Source organism: Protopterus annectens, chromosome 9.part0 (assembly GCF_019279795.1).
Source record: "Protopterus annectens isolate FY-2018-M chromosome 9.part0, PAN1.0, whole genome shotgun sequence".
NCBI classification, from domain to species: Eukaryota; Metazoa; Chordata; order Ceratodontiformes; family Protopteridae; genus Protopterus; species Protopterus annectens.
The window spans coordinates 55657185-55674318 of NC_056743.1; the positions used below are offsets into that span (position 1 = coordinate 55657185).

A 17134-nucleotide genomic window follows, 5' to 3' on the forward strand; every position below is an offset into this window, starting at 1 on the left:
TCTATGCTGCTGGTTTCAGAGCCTGTCTGCCTCCTGGAGCCTATAACTTCTCCTTCACCTCCAGTTTCCTCACATCTGATCCATTCAGCCCTGTGGCTTTCAGCATTATCCGAGTTCTTTTTAAAAGAAAGTTGATTCTTTGGCTTAATTCATATGTGACCATTGAATAAAACCTCTCTCTTCATGAGTCTTCGTCCTTCAAGCTAGCAGCCCTGATCCTTCTTGTTCCTTAGTTACGAGGGTTTCAACCTTCAGCCCAAAGTACCTCTTCTTTGGCAAGGGATGGCTGTGTTCCACAGTTGGACTCCCAGGTGGCAGTAGATTCTGGATCTATGTTCGCGGCCACCGAGAGGATAATAGCTTCTTGTTCAAGACATGCTACAGCGCTTCCTTTGGCACTGCCTCCACCCTCAGATCTCCAACTGTCTATTTCTAAACTCTTGTATCATAGCTCCAAGGGAGAGAGCAGATTGGATGCCCTCAAAGAAATGTCCAAGTTCCAAGAGACTCTTCAGTGACTCAGATTATTTACAGTCTGAGATCATGAGGAAGATGTCTAAAAGGAGACTGGTGGACTTCCCAATGGAGTTAGAAACCATGGACACACAGACTTGAATGATCTAGAGGGTCCCTCCACAATCCCCTCCTGAAGATGACTCCTTTGGCGACATCCTTGAGCTAATGAGACAGAGGACTCCTTTCCCTCCTTGAACCACCCTTTCAAGACAAGGAAGTACTGTTTGAGGTGTATTTTTCTGTTCCCTCTGCCTCTTGGGTGGTCCTGCAGTTGGATAGTCTTAATGATATGGTTGCTAGGAGGGCATGACCAGAGCCTGACCCTACAGAAGTCCATGCCCTGAAAGCCTGATAAGTTATTGCTCCCATCTGAGGATAGGCAGTATTGGTCAAAGAGCCCTCTGATGGACTCCATGGTCATTGCAACAACCACCAAGGAGTTTTCAGAAAAGTCTTGTACTGTTCTCCTCCTTGTAGAGAATTCAGGGTGATAGAATGTGGAAGTGATACTAAGCCTCAGGCACAAACTACCTGATCCATATGAATAACTTCCAAAGCAACCATGCTCATCTCTTTATGGATACTTTGAAAAAGCTTCCTAAACATGATTTTCAGAAGCAGTTCGACAATACTAGGAATGATGCCGAATATCACAAACCTGTCTCTGTGTATTTGCTCCACATTGCTGTTGATGGGGTGGTTAGAGCGACAGGTACTGTTTTCACAACGTGCTGCTATAACAGGCTCTACCCATGTGACTTGTGATTGTGTGGACAATTTCAAACATTATGATCTGGATGTTTACCAGCGCTGTTAGCCAAAAGTTCTTAAACTTCCCACAGTGCCCTGCACCCCACCCAGCCCAAGATAGAGTTTGCACAGTGCTATGCAAGTAGACATTAGAAGTATAATAATTAAGGAAATGTGATGCGGAAATGTAAGAGCAGAGGAAGGGGAAATAGAAACTAGACCCTTGTTCATACAGGGTTGCTAAGAAGCATAAAACCTCTAATAACAGGAGCAGAGAAAGGATGCCCATTCTGCTAGGAAGTCCAACAGGAAAATCTTCTCCACTTTTTATGTATCTTTTGAAAAGACTATTTTTGGGAAGCGCACATAAAATTAACTGCCATCTTTAATAAGAAAGGGTCCTTGGCCAACACAGGAAATACAGTTGGGTAAAATCTTAACATAACAGTAGATGTTCTTCCACTCACTGTTGCAGTATTCCTTACACTAGGGATCCCCTGCCAAGGGAAGCCTGATATCTGGCCAGTATAACAAAGCCTTAGGATTACTAGTACATTCTATGTAGCATGTATGCTCCCCGCTCATATCCAGGGGCATAAAGGTGATGTACAGATGTACATACTTCAGAACTGAAAAGCGCCAGCAGGAACAACAGTCCAAGGATAAAAGGAGGAACGTGATCCAGAAAGAGAAAAGAAAAAAAAGGAGTAAAGAAAAGGGGAGGAGGGTTTGAGCGAATATTGCAACAGTGAAGGGAAGGACATGTAGTGTTAATGGTGAGATTTTACACAACTGTACTGTGTCTTTCCATATCACTGTTGTAGTATTCATTGCACTAGGCAGAGATCCGTATCACTGCTTGTAGTATTCATCATACCAGGGAGATCTTTATCACTGCTGAAATATTCATCATACCAGGGAAATCCGTATCACTGTTGTAGTATTCATCATACCAGAGGGATCCGTATCACTGTTGTAGTATTTATTACACTAGGGAGGTCCGTATCACTGCTGTAGTATCCATCATGCTAGGGAGATCTTTATCACTGTTGTAGTATTCATCATACCAGGGAGATCCGTATCACTGTTGTAGTATTCATTACACTAAAGCGATCCGTATCACTGCTGTAGTATTCACCACGCCAGGGAGATCTTTATCACTGTTGTAGTATTCATCACGCCAGGGAGAGCTGTATCACTGCTGTAGTATTCATCACGCTAGGGAGATCTGTATCACTGCTGTAGTATTCATTACACTAGGGATATCCGTATCACTGCTGTAGCATTCATCACGCTAGGGAGATCTGTATCACTGTTGTAGTATTCATCGTGCCAGGGAGATCCATATCACTGCTGTAGTATTCATCACACTAGGGAGAATACGTATCACTGTTGTACTATTCATCACACCAGGGAGATCCGTATCACTGCTGTAGTATTCATCACACCAGGGAGAGTACAAAAAAACGAAGAAGATTGGGAGGAGGAAGGTCTAGCAGAGCTCACAAGAAAGCCATGCATGATAACCCTGGCAAACCCGGGTCTAGCTCTGGAAACCGCATCCAGTTTGTAATTTTTAGTAAAAGTATATACAGAAGTCCAAGTTCTTCAAGGAAAGAATTGACATCCAGTCCTTTGAAAAAAGCACCAGAAGAAGCCCCGGCCCTGGTAGAATGAGCCTTTCCAGCAGTAGAAAGGCTTTTCCCATGAAAAGAGAAACAAAAACAAATGGCCTTAAAGATCCAAGAAGAAATTGTTTGCTTAGAAACAGCCAAACCTAGAGACCTAGGATGAAATGAAATAAAAAGTTGCTCATATTTACAAATGGTTTTAGCCTTCTGTAAATAATGTTACACAAACTCCACTCCACACACCTTCAGATAGAAACAACTCTGATCCAAAACAGTACCAAAACAGCAAAATCTTCAGAAGTCAGAAATCGAAAAACAGGAACCAAAGTCAAATCCAAAAACAAACTCTTTATTCTCCAGCGCCTCTGTATAACCACCTTTCAAGAATACTCTTGAAAGGTGGTTACACCGAGGCACTGGAGAATAAAGAGTTTGTTTTTGAATTTGACTTTGGTTCCTGTTTTTCGATTTCTGACGTCTGAAGATTTTGCTGTTTTGGTATTGTCTTCTCTAAATAATGTGTTTACCTTCATTTGTGCTTATTGCACAAGGTCGAGCACCAATTATCCGAACGACAGTTTGCGAAGTTTGCAAATGCCGAACGGAAAAAGGTTCGAATGTGCAATGAGCGGATGCACATTGACAGTCGCTTATTGCACATTCAGCATTTTGGGGTGGATTGCCCTATAGTGGGGATTGGGAAATAGTTCCTTTTCCCACTGTAGTGCGATCTCGGAGTTAGAATATTAAAGTAGAGGGGATGCAAGGGGGGGCTTGCCCCCCTACTTTAAGCCTTATTACATTTTTTTTCGATATTAATGTTCGAAAATAAGCAAATCTGCTTTTCGATTTGCTTATTTTTGAACATTAGGAGCTGTTGCTGTTTTCACTTTCGTGGTTACGAGTCACTCGTATGAGCATTTGCACCACTGTGATTCGGCTTTGTAAAGGTGTAAACCAGATAATGTTTGAGTTGTCTATGCAAATCCAAGGTGTGAAGAACCTTCTCACTTGCAGACTGTGTGAAAGGGAAAAAATGGGCAAATGAATATAGACTGAGTAAAAGATAACTCATTAACCACCTTGGGCTTAAAAGAAGGAATAATCTGAAGAGACACCCTGTCCTTATGAAAAACTAAAAAAAAGAGAGACTGCCGTAAGGGCCTGAAGCTCAGACTCCCTTCTAGCTGAAGTAAGAGTCAAAAGAAGAACAGTCATCCAAGTACATTGCTGCAAGCTCAAAAGGAGCACAAGCCAATTTTTCAAGAACAAAATTAAGGTCCCAGGAAGGAGAAATAGGCTTCCTGGGAGGCCTAATATGAAGGACACCTTTACAAAATTGTTTGATTTCAAATTTAGAAGTCAAAGGAGGATTGAAAGGCAGACAAGACAAGGCAGAAGAGTATGCCAACCCAGCATGGAGCAATTCTCACAAGGAAGAGAGAATCAAAGGAACTTCCACAGAACGTGGATCCAGGTATGCCAACCCAGCATGGAGCAATTCTCACAAGGTAGAGAGAATCAAAGGAACTTCCACAGAACGTGGATCCAGGTATGCCAACCCAGCATGGAGCAATTCTCACAAGGTAGAGAGAATCAAAGGAACTTCCACAGAACGTGGATCCAGGTATGCCAACCCAGCATGGAGCAATTCTCACAAGGAAGAGAGAATCAAAGGAACTTCCACAGAACGTGGATCCAGGTATGCCAACCCAGCATGGAGCAATTCTCACAAGGAAGAGAGAATCAAAGGAACTTCCACAGAACATGGATCCAGGTATGCCAACCCAGCATGGAGCAATTCTCACAAGGAAGAGAGAATCAAAGGAACTTCCACAGAACGTGGATCCAGGTTACGAGCAAAACAACACATGGAAAATCTCTTCCATTTGGACAAATAAGATTTCCTGGTAGTAGGTTTCCTGGCCTTCTGCAGAGCCTGAAGCACATCCTTAGAAAAACAAGTACCTAAAAGGGATCAAAACCCTATCACCCACAGTGTCATTTGAAGAGTGGACAAGTGGGGATGGATGAAAACCCCTTGTCTTGTGTGAGTAGGTCCACCCCCTGAAGTAACTTGTGATTGCCCTTGGCCAGGTGCTGAAGAAGAGGGAATCAGTGCTGTCTGGGCCAAAAGGGAGTCACTAACAAGATTTTGGAGGAGTCCTGTTCTATCTTGAGCAGGACCCTTGGTATGAGAGAAAGGAGAGGGAAGGCATAGAGAAACATCCCCCCTTCCAAGAAAAACAGAAGGTGTCCACCTTCAAAGCCAGAGGATTCGTGCAAAAGAGAGGAAGTTGTGTGTTCAGAGGGGAGGCAGAAAGATCTATTTGAGGAGTTCTCCCACTGGTGGACAATGTCCAGAAAAGCATCTCTGTGAAGCATCCATTTGTATGCCTGTGTTGTGGACCTGCTCAGTGAGTCTGCCACAAGGTTCTGTTCTGAAGGAATATAAACCGCCTGAAGAATTACTTGATGCTGGACAGCCAGATCCCAAACCTGAAGATCTAGTCTGCACAAGAGAGAAGGCCAAGTCCCAATGTGCTTGTTGATGTATCACATCACTGTGGTATTGTCTGCAAAGATTTTCAAAGACCCTGGAAGGAAGAAAGTACAGAAGGTCTGAACAGCAAGGAGAGCTGTCATCTCCTTGATGTGGATCTAGTCCACCCTCTGAGGAAGGGGCCAAAGGTCCTGAACCTTTAGAGGGCTGAAAGAAGACCCACACCCCACATCTGAGGCATCCAACAAGAGTTCCTGAGAGGGGGCTGGGGGTGGAAAATGAAGTCCTTAGTTGAGAGACAGTTGACTAATCCACCACTGGAGCTCCAGCTTGAGGCATGGAAAAAGAGGAATTGGAAAGTCCAAAGGATGAGAATGTTGAACTCAAACAGAGCCGTTAGAAACTCTCTGGCTGCAACTGAGACCAGAGGAAGAAGGGACTGAGAAAAGGCAGTCAGAGTCAAGTCCTTGGAAGGCAACAAGGATGCCAGCATAGGAGTGGTCTGAAGCCTACACCTGAGAAAAATATGATCCTGAGAAGGAGTCAGCAAAGAGTTTTGGAAAATTATCATAAACCCTAGGCTTTGCAAGAGACAAATAGCATAGTGAAGGTGCTGAAGCAAGGCCTCTGGAGAAGTCCAAGTAAGGAAGGATTTGTAGTCCTCTCATCCTGCAAAAAGCAATCAACAGGAGTGAGGCATTTGGTGAAGATCTTTGGGGCAGTAGAGAGACCAAAGGGCAAAGCAAGAGAACTAGAGGTAGAAAAAGAGGAAACAGGGTTTTAAGGCACAGCATTCAAACAGAAGGAACCTTTTAAAAAAGTGTTGAACTGAGAAGGATCTAGAATGGGTCTCCAGGTGCCTTCTTTCATGGGGACAAGAAACATCATTGAATAAAACGCCTTCCCCTTTTGAGGAGCAGAGATTGCTTGGATGGTGCCTTGAGATAAAAGGTTCTAAAGTACATCTCAAAAAAAGGCAGCTGTTCCTGAGGAAGTTGAGTAATGCCCAAAAAAGGAGGAAGGGATTTCTACATCATGTAATATCCCTGATGAGTTATGGACACAACCCAAGAATCTTTGGTGATCCTTAAACAATTGTGAAGAGACAGGGAAAAATGAAAAAGTAAAGGAACTTAACTTAAGCGGGAGGGAAGAAAGTGGTGAGACAGAACCTGGCTTGTCTGGAAAAGGAGGCCTCTGAGTAGTAGGAATCTGAGTAGACTTAGCAGGAGGAGCCCATCTAAAATCCTTTTTTACCTTTGGGAGGAGGGCGAGACTGTCTACATAGAAAGGCAAGCTTGGAAGGATAATTCCTTTGAAATTTGGGAATGGGGGAAACAAAAATATGTTTTAATTCCTGCAAGGCCTTGCCCTTCTCCTGCAGGGACTTATAAAGCTCAGCAGCTGCAGAACCAACATAGATAAAGAAATCAAAGATAAGAAGAAAAACCCCAACAGGGCACTAAATGGTTTGGTAACCAGCAGACGAAGGAGCGTTCAGACTGACGACTGAAGACGGTGTTAGGACTAGTGGTAAAGAAATTCAGAGGTGAGTACGTCCGTACATAACCTTTCTTGCCCTACACCATGAGTGTGACATGCAGTGTACTAGTAATCCTAAGACCTTGGTATACTGATCAGGCGTTGAGCTGCCTTTGGCAGGGGATTCCTAATGTTAGGAGTAATGCAATGATGACATGGAAGGACATCTGGTAATATCATGCTAGGAGCTTGAGATTGGGAAGGTCCAAGTGAGCCTGACTGGATGAGTGAGAAAGAAGATCTGGTTGCGGGTGCAATAGCAAAAGAGGCTTTTTCAGGTGAGGCATCACCAGGGGAAATCAGCTTTAGCTGAGAACCACAGTAGAATTGCATCCCAGTGCTTTTTAAATACTGAAAAAACTGGGAATGAAGAGAAGAGGTGGAAGATGAAGACTACCAGGGAACCACTGACGGACTAGAGTATCCCAGGGTGACCGCCCTCCTGGGGTCAAGACGTCAAAGTAGCTTCTGCTGCATTTTGTGTTGGAGGGAGTGGCAGCAAGGTCATAGCAGGGCATGTCCCAGCAGCTGAGTATCTGTTGAGCCACCAGTAGGCTGAGTGACAACTCGTGAGTCGTAGGATAGACCTGCTGAGCTCGTCTTTTAGGAAGCTGACTTTCCCCAGAATGTGTGTTGCCACTAGCAAGTGTTGTAAATTCAATGCCCGTTGCCAGACCATCACTACCTCTCTGCAAAGGGGATCGGAGTTGGTTCTCTCTGCTTGCTGATGTACCAAACTGCTAACATTGTATGGATGAAGTCCCCCCCCCCCCCCCAAGAAAAGAGCTCCTGGAATTCCTGCAATGGTAGGACTGCTGTCCTCTCCAGAACACTGATGTGAAGGTTAGCCTCTGCTTGTGTCCATATTCTTTGGACCGTCCTTTCCTAAAAATGCCCCCGTATCCCAGAGAGGGGGTGTTCATGGTTATTGCTGCTGTTGCTGATGGAGGTGGCAGCTGAACAGAAAGATTGGAAAATCAAGACGTCAGTTCAGATGACTCTTGTAGAATGGTGTTTAGAAGGCCTGGGTAAGACGGTGGGTCTGACAGCTGTTACCACTGGGTGGAGAGTAACCACTGAGGAATCCTCATGTGAAGTTGGGAATGAAGGACCATTACACTAGAGAGGCTGTCATGAGTCCTAGCATTTGCAGAATTAATGGAGGTGTAGGATAATGTTCTTGCATTAGAAGATGCTCTCTTTATCTGACAGCTTGCACTCTTTCTGCTGGAAAAGTTAAAATGCACCTTTTTGTATTTATGTAGCAACCAATGAACTTTATGCCCTGTGTAGGGGGAAGCATGTTTTTTGTGGGATTGAAGGATCCACATATGGATAGTCAGAGCTGTAAAAAGTAGTCTCTGGCTGACAGGAAGGACCCTAAGCATGTTGCAGCAAAGAAACATTCATCCATATAGGGAAATATAAATATCCTTTCTAGTTACAGGTGGGCTGTGACTACTGCCAGTGCACCTGATAAATGCGTAGGGCGAGGGTAAGGGGGGGCTGGGGTGAGACCAAAAGGAAAGTCTCTGAATTGATAGTGACTGGATTCCAGCCAGAAATGTAGGAACCATCTGGATTTCTTTGCAATTTTTCTGTGGAGGTAAGCTTCCCATTGATCTATTGAGCACATCCAGTCATCTTCTGTTAGATATGGTAGCATAGCTTGTACGTAGTTTAGACCATTAAAGTCCAGAACTGGCCTGAGGTCTTTGTTTTTGTTCAGTACTAAAAATAATCTAGAATAACTTCCTCGCTGTCTCTGATCTGGGGGGACCTCTACAATGGCTCTTTTTTGAAGAAGCAAAATTTCCTTCATAGTCACTTCATCCTGGTGGGGTGGGGCATCTGGAAACAGCAACTTTGAGGGAAGGGAAAATGGGACGGTATAGCCTCTGGATATTATTTCTGTCACCTATTTATCCTGAGTGATGGCCAGCCATGCATGCGAGTGGTGAGAAGGACACCCCCAACTGCTTCCAGAGATGGACTGTAAGGCAAGCCTTCAGGGCTGCTGGGACTGAGAATACCCTGGTGTTGCAGACTACCTCATTGTCTCTGATGGTGTCCGTTAAAGGACCTGCCTCTGCTGTGGTGGTTTCCTTCCAAGGTAGAATCAAAAGCTTGACTTTGGGTTTCCAAAACCATGCTGATTTGGAGCCCTTTTGAGTCTTGTTAAAAAGACACTGAAGGCTTTTAAACCTAACTCCCACAGTGGGCAACATATATTGCCTTCTTCACACTTTCTCTTTACTCTTTCACCATAGGGCTAAACAGCAAGGTGCTGTCAGGTTGGTAAAGGACACTCTGAAATTGTACAGTATTTATGTTAAGCAAGCATTAATGCCCAACAGGGTGTGGGGCAATGTGTAATTAATGCCCCACAGGGTTGTTATGAGGCCTGACACTGCAGGCAGAGAGCCTCTACACCCCTGGAAGGGTGTTAATTACACATTAACACAAGCCCTGGAAAGGCATTATTGCACTTAGAGAATGGGCTATCTGTAAAATTGTTGTTTTACTTTTATATATATATATATATATATATATATATATATATCACTATATATTTTTGATGTAAAATAGTTCCTCTGCCTAATGTTTCAGACTTGCTGTAGTATATGTTAATGGTGTTGGAGGAAGCATTTTAGAAGCAAAATGTAACATTTTAAAATAATCAGGTTATCTTATTTTTTGGTCCCTCACTCCTAAATCGTTTAGTTGACGGTCACTGGAGATTGAAGTTATAATAATGTCATACATTTGAGCTTCAGATTTCCTTTTAGTTAGCAGCTTTGTAATTTTATAAGAGAAGTAGTTTTCTGTTTTACAGCCTTTGTTCCCCCTTTATTTTAGGCTTTATCCAGACTTTTTCAGCTGAAAGATGCAGAGCTTATTAAACCTCTCTACAGCTGCTGCCAGTAGTCATCACTCACTCACTCACTCACTCACTCACTCGCTCACTCGCTCGCTCGCTCACTCACTCGCTCACTCGCTCACTCGCCCACTCACCCGCCCACTCACTCACTCACTCACTCACTCACTCACTCACTCACTCACACCTTTGCTTGCTAATGAAAACCCTGTTAATTTGGCAACTTTCTAAGTTTGTTTATAAGAGCAGTATTTAAAATCTGTCCCCAATTTCAGCCTTTGTTTCCCCATTGTGTGTGCCGAGAGGCATACCTCTCAACTGACAAGATGTTTACAGAATATCCAGATTTTTGGCTCATATTTTTGATCTGTTCCTCATAAAATTTGTCTTTTTTCTGGCAATTTATTGGGATGATCTGAGGATTGAAGTCACTAAAAATAGCATACATTGGAGTTTGACTTCAAATCCTTCAGAAAAATGTATGTTAAAACAGTCCCTGGTGCTCTAGCAACTTTCTGCATTTATAAGAGCAATATTTAATATCTGTCCTTATGTTTAGGCCTTTGTTCCCCCCCATTTTATTGGGTTGCTGGTCGATTGTTGTCGATCTTTACTTTCTCTCTCCCCACACACACAAGCGTGCACACACACAGACTCTCTCTTCTGCTTTCATGCACGCATTCACTCACACAGGCAGAGAGCAACATAAACTCGCACACAGGATCATCTCTCCCTCTCTTACTTTCATACAGGCATACACACTCACTCTCTCTCACACACACACACACACACACACACACACACACACACACACACACACACACACACACACACACACACACACACACACACTTCTTATTTTATACTTGCTAAACAGCAGAAGTGTTGCTTATCCAAATTTGTCTCTCACACTCATACAGTCATACACTTTCACACAATAACACATACATTTTTTAAATTATTTGTATTTTATTTTACACTTGATAAACAGCAAAATTGCTGCTTATCAAGTGTAAATTAATGGCAGCCATTCCGTTTTTCTCAGTCCGAGCTCAACGGCAGCTTGATAAGCTGCTGTGAAGTGGCGGACTACTTTTTCACCAGCCATTACTTGTACATTAATATACTGCTGGAGAACGTGCGTTCTTCAGTCAGTGTGCGGATGTACAGTAAGCCCACTCTCTAACAGTTATTAAAACACTGTTGAAAGATCGGCATGCTGCTTTCTGAAGGTGTTTATTTTTATTGCAAGCTACATTGCTGCTACGTCCATGTGTAAACGCTCCCCAAAGTGATGTTTGTAAATACGCAAAGTATGCAGAACTACTGCTGCTAACTATATTTGGCATTTACGTCTTACAAATGGGTATCTGAAAATGACTAGTTGTAAGAATGAGTGATGGAGTTTACCGTGCTTTCCTACAAATGCACATCATTAAGACACTTATTTCAGAATTGCTCTGTTAGCAAATTCTTTTGTAGGAAAACAGTGTGTATTCTTTCACTTAAAGCAACATCTGTCGTAGTGGTTGTCTGGTAAGTCAGGACAATTCATAACATCATAGCTGTAATCTGAAGAAATAGAAGTACTTGCTGATTTGTCTCCATTTCTGGGCTCATACTTAATAACCTTTAATTTTAACTTCCTGTTCAGTCTGGTTTCATTTCAATTAATTCTTTTGTGCCATTTGTTACTTCTTCTAAAGCAAGTGTCTTTGGCCTTTTGGCAGTGGCAACTTAATGAAGAATGTGTAAACATTGCCATGAGTATATAAAGAGCTTTCCCTATACACTTGTTTTTGTTAAAATACCATTGGTGAAACCTTGTGGTGGAAATAGTAAATTATATTCTCACAGTTCCCCCTTTTGTGTTTAATGGTGTCATAAGGGAACCCTTGGACTTAGCTTCATTCCTGTGCCTAACAAAATTCTGACCTTGATTGGGTTTTCGGCTCGTTACTTCTGAAGTTAATCAGACTCAGGATAATGTATTGACAATAGGCATACAATTGCTTAAGAAACCAACAAAAATTAATAAATAAGAAAACAGTGAAAAGGTGACACTGTGCAACACAGCTGTTTGCTTTTGTATGTTTGGGGTAGGCTACTACATGCATGTAGTAGTCTGGATGCTACAAAAATGCTTCTGCAGTGTTTGATAACATGTTCATCGTGTTTCACTGTTGCAGTCATCACTGTAGGGATGTCCTTCAAGGATGCATCTGCAGTCATCACATATGGGTTGTCCTGCCTCAGGCAGCCCTTCGGTCGGCCGGATTCCAAAGTCTGGGTCTGGCCTCAGCTGATGTCGCACTTTCCCCTACGTCAGAGCGCCGGGGTATAAAAGCATCAGCCGACGCCATCTTCCTCAGTCTTTCTTGCCGCGTGGTGCCCGAAGCAGAAGCAGTTTGCAAGTGCCGGTCGGTCAGCTCCTGTGATTCAGCTACCGAAGACTTCAAAAAAGCTAAGTACCCCGTTGGGGACTCTTTCTTGCCTCAGACGATGTCAGATAAAGTTAATAATTGTTTAACCTGTGGGAAACAAATACCTCATAAGGATTTCTACTCTTACTGCCTCCCCTGCCTAGGCCCAGACCACAATGTCTCTGCCTGTTCAACCTGTGCTTCCTTCAACCGACGAACTCTTAGACGTCGGTCGGAGTTTGCAGAGGAGTTCTTTGGGGCTAGTTTTGCTTATAAAATGCCGTCGGAGACTTCGACTTCGCATTTAGTCAAAAAACGGAAGGACAAGGACCGACACACGTGGGCTGCGGTTTCGGCTGAAACCTCGGTCAGGCCTACCGCGAGTGTCTCGGTCTCAGCTGAAACAGAGTCCTTGGTACTTCCTACTACCGAAACCACACAACCGACTACCTCGGCCCTGGAGGCCCCGGCCGAGTCGGTCATTGAATTACCTACTGATACCGGTGTCCAGGAACCTTCCATCACCATTACTCTAGATAAGTCTACTCCTGCACGTGGTGCAGCCAGACCCCCTGCTTCCATGTCCATTAAGGCTTTCTCTAGGGCTAAGGCTGCTAAACTTTCTAAGGCCTTGCCTCCCAGAGTTACCTCTCAGAGACCCTCTTCTAGCTCTCAGATTCTTACCCTAGCAGAGGATCTGATTTCATTAATTAGAGGCTCCCAACCTCATCCGGACAGGGGCTCTCAACCACCTCCAGACAAAAGGCCCAGGGTTGACCCCTCTGATCCACAGTCCTCAGATGAGTCCACGGATGGCTCTGCTCTGTCAGACCACCAGGAGGAGGCTTATTCGGCCTACGAGGATTCTGATGCTGAAGAATCTATTCCCTCGGCCTCCCCTCCTGAAGAGTTTTCATTTGGAGAAACATTACACACTATGAGAGAACACTTTCAATGGCAGGGTCAGGAATTCTCTGATTCCAGAAAGAGATTAAGGACCTTTTTACATTTACCTCAGCACAGGCCCTTAGCTATACCTCCTGTTTTGAATGTAATTGATGATGTCTACTCAGATGCTTGTACTGCCCCTGACTCTCTCCCTCCGGCTCCTGCCAAACCTGATAGGTACTACAGGGTCCCGGACTCACATTTTCACCTGTACAAGGCCCACTCTGCTGATCCAGAAACTATTTCCCAGGGCCCTAAAGGGGTTGCAGCTGCCACTGCTAAAAATCCTCTACCCTCTGAAAGGGAGTCCAGAGCATTAGAGAGATGGGGTAAGAAAGTGTATACTTCTGCAACTCTTTCCATGAGGGCATTAAACTGTCAATTCCATATGATACAGTATCAAGAGTATTTACTAGATGAATTGCATAAGAAACTGTCCTCTTCTGAACCCCTTGATCGTAAATCCCTTCAGGATCTGGTGCATAACTCTCAGCAGGTTAGTAACCATTTCTTGCAGTGTGGTTATGATGCATTGGAAGCTTCATGTAGATCAGCTATGACAGGTGCAGTTATACGTAGGCATGCCTGGCTGTAGGAACAATCTCTGCCAGACCATGTTAAAGCTAAGCTTTTGGATGCTCCTATGGAAAAGCAAAAATTATTTGGTTCCACGGCTCAAGAGGTTTTAAAGAAATTTGAAGAAAAGGCAAAATCTGTGCAAACAGTTAAAGACTTTCTGCAAGTCCAACCACCGAGATTCAGCAGAAATTGGCCTACTAAGAATTGGTCCTTTCCGGACTCAGACAGATCTCAGAGGCAGGAATAGACATGCCAGAGGTAGAGAGCAAGCTAGAGGCTCCTACAGAGGCCGTCAGTGGCAGCCTCCCAACCAGAGAGGTAGTGCAGGAACTACAATTGCTACACCAGGACAGACACAATGACTTTATTTTGACTCCGCCGACCAGGGCTCAATTAGAAGCACCTTTGGGCGGAAAACTTTCTTTATTCTCAAAAAATTGGCACAGCATTACAGGGGACACATGGACACTACAAATAATAGACAAAGGATACAGGTTCCATTTCCACTCTTTGCCAAAAAGAAAAGGCATGCCAAACCTGCCACCAAATCAGAGGGCAGAGGCTTTGAAGCAAATTACCAACTTAATGCAAATGAAAGCCATAGAAAAGGTACCTCTTTCAGAACAAGGCCAGGGATTTTACTCAAGATTATTCCTTGTTCCAAGAAAAGAAAATCAATGGAGGCCTATTCTCGACTTGTCCGCACTGAATACGTACCTCATTGTGCCAAAATTCAAAATGCTGACTCTACAGCAACTTCTTCCCATGCTGGGCAAGGGGTCTTGGCTGGTGACTCTAGACCTCAAGGAGGCATACCTGCATGTCCCTATTCGACAAAGCTGCAGAAGACACCTCAGATTTCTTGCAGGGTCAGAGCATTATCAATTCTCAGCATTGCCCTTTGGCTTATCTACTGCGCCCAGAGTATTCACGAAATGCCTGGCATCAGTAATTGCACACTGCAGACTTCAGGGATACAAATCTACCCTTATCTGGACGACTGCCTAATACAAGCGGACAGCAAGCAAACTTTGTTAAAGGACTTGGACTATGCCATTCACCTGTTACAGGCCTTGGGATATACAGTCAACATCCACAAATCAAGACTGGTTCCATCCCAAAGAATAACTTTTCTGGGTGCGGATCTAGACACAACCACCCAGATGGCTTTTCTCACAGAAGAAAAACAAGAACAGCTACCAGTTTACTTTCAGAATCTCACAAGACAAACTCAGATGACTGCAAGGAAAATTCTGCAGGCCCTGGGTTACATGGCATCTTGCATTCTTCTGATTCCACAAGCAAGGCTTCATATGAGGAAATTACAATGGTACCTAAGAAGTTTATGGACTCAGCACAGTCGCAGCTTAGAAGCTCTGATCCCACTCATTCCTTGCCTTCAAAAGGAATTCCAGTGGTGGGCTCAAGCCTGCCAGTTGAACAGCGGGCTGCCCTTCAGCAAGCCAAGAGCCAACCAAACCATCACCACGGACGCTTCAGACCAAGGCTGGGGAGCGCACATGGAGGACAGGTGTATACAAGGGCTATGGTCACAAAGAGAGCTGCACATGCATATAAACCAAAAGGAAATGCTGGCAGTGATACACGCAGTCGAGGCCTTCAAACCTTTCCTTCAGCAAGGCCACCTGCTCATAAGGACAGACAACACCACAGTTATGTGGTACATAAACAAGCAAGGAGGCACCCATTCCTACCCTCTTTGCAGACTGACAATGAACCTATGGGAATTGGCATTGAAACTCAGCATACAGCTACAGTCCCAATTCCTGCCAGGGAAAGACAATGCACTGGCAGACAGCTTAAGCAGAACTACCATGGATGCACACGAATGGATGCTGCACCCAGACATCTCCTTACAAATCACACAATCATGGGGAAGGCCAGAAATAGACCTGTTTGCTTCCCCCCTAAATCATCAACTGAAGAAATTCTGCTCAAGGACATACCACCCACAAGCTTGGAAAGTGGACTCTCTCTCTTTCAGCTGGAAAGCTCTAACAGTGTATGCTTTCCCACCTCTTCCACTGTTGACCAAGGTCCTACTGAAGATCAGGACAGAACAGCCCAGAGTAATCCTGATAGCCCCAAACTGGCCAAGGCAGCACTGGTACCCACTGTTAAAGAGCTTGTCACAGACAAAACCATGGCCTCTCCCCTTATGGCCACTCCTACTGACGCAGCACAATTTCAGGACTCTACACTCCAACCTGAAAACCTTGCAGCTAACTGCCTGGAGAATACCATGACTCCTCCTCAGGATAACCTATCCCAGAGAGTGAAGGATATTATTATGGAAGCTCGCCGACCTTCCATAAGGAAGGCATACACAGCAAAATGGAAAAGATTTCACACCTGGAACATAGCAAAGGACCTAGATGTGACTGTAATGAATATGGCATATATACTGGAATATTTGGCAGAATTGTCCCACAGTGGCCTGTCCTACTCTTCCATCAAGATACATGCCTCAGCAATCTCAGCAGAATACAATCTAAATCCACCTGTCTTCTCTCACCCTCTACTAAGACAGTTTCTAAGAGGAATCAAAAACATTAATCCTCCAAGGAAGCCACCTCTACCTACTTGGGACCTGAATTTCGTGTTGGAAAAACTAACACTTCCTCCCTTCGAACCAGCAGCATCGGCAGATGTACAGTTTTTGTCTTGGAAAACTGCCTTCCTTCTGGCCATAACCTCAGCAAGAAGAGTATCTGAGCTACAAGCTTTAATGGCGGTGCAGCCATTCCTTATCTTTCATCAGGACAGAGTTTCTTTGAGGACCAATCCTACATTCATGCCAAAGGTGGTATCCAGGGTATCTTTGAACCAAGCTATTCACTTGCCTACATTCTTCCCACAGCCACAAAATAAAAGGGGAGAGACTTCTGCACACCCTGGGCATACACAGACAACTACGCTACTACTTGGACAGAACTAAAAGTTACAGAAAGACTGACCAGTTGTTTGTAGCATATGCTGCTGGGGTACAAGGAAAAGCAATTTCCAAACAGACAATTTCAAAATGGATAGGAAATTGCATTCGTTTTTGTTACTCCTTTCATGGAAAGACTGTGCCAGCTAACATTAGACCTCATTCCACGAGAGCCACAGCCACCACCACAGCCTTTCTAAGAGGGGTGGCTACCAAGGACATTTTAGAAGCTGCTACATGGAGCTCCGTGCATACATTTGCCAAGCATTACAATTTGCCTTTATACTCCAGATCCAGAGCAGGGTTTGCTACGGCAGTCCTGCAGGGTATCTTAACTACACCATCCTTCATTTAGTACCTCCACCCCCAGTTTGGCTATGGTATTCTACCCATATGTGATGACTGCAGATG

The 17134-nt window shown here is 44.2% G+C and overlaps 1 protein-coding gene across 1 annotated transcript in view; it reads left to right on the top strand.

The window, feature by feature from the left end:
• LOC122810494 (neuron navigator 2-like) overlaps nucleotides 1-17134 on the top strand; it is a 2968645-nt gene that overhangs the window by 1885777 nt on the left and 1065734 nt on the right. The gene's annotated exons all lie outside the window — the stretch shown is intronic.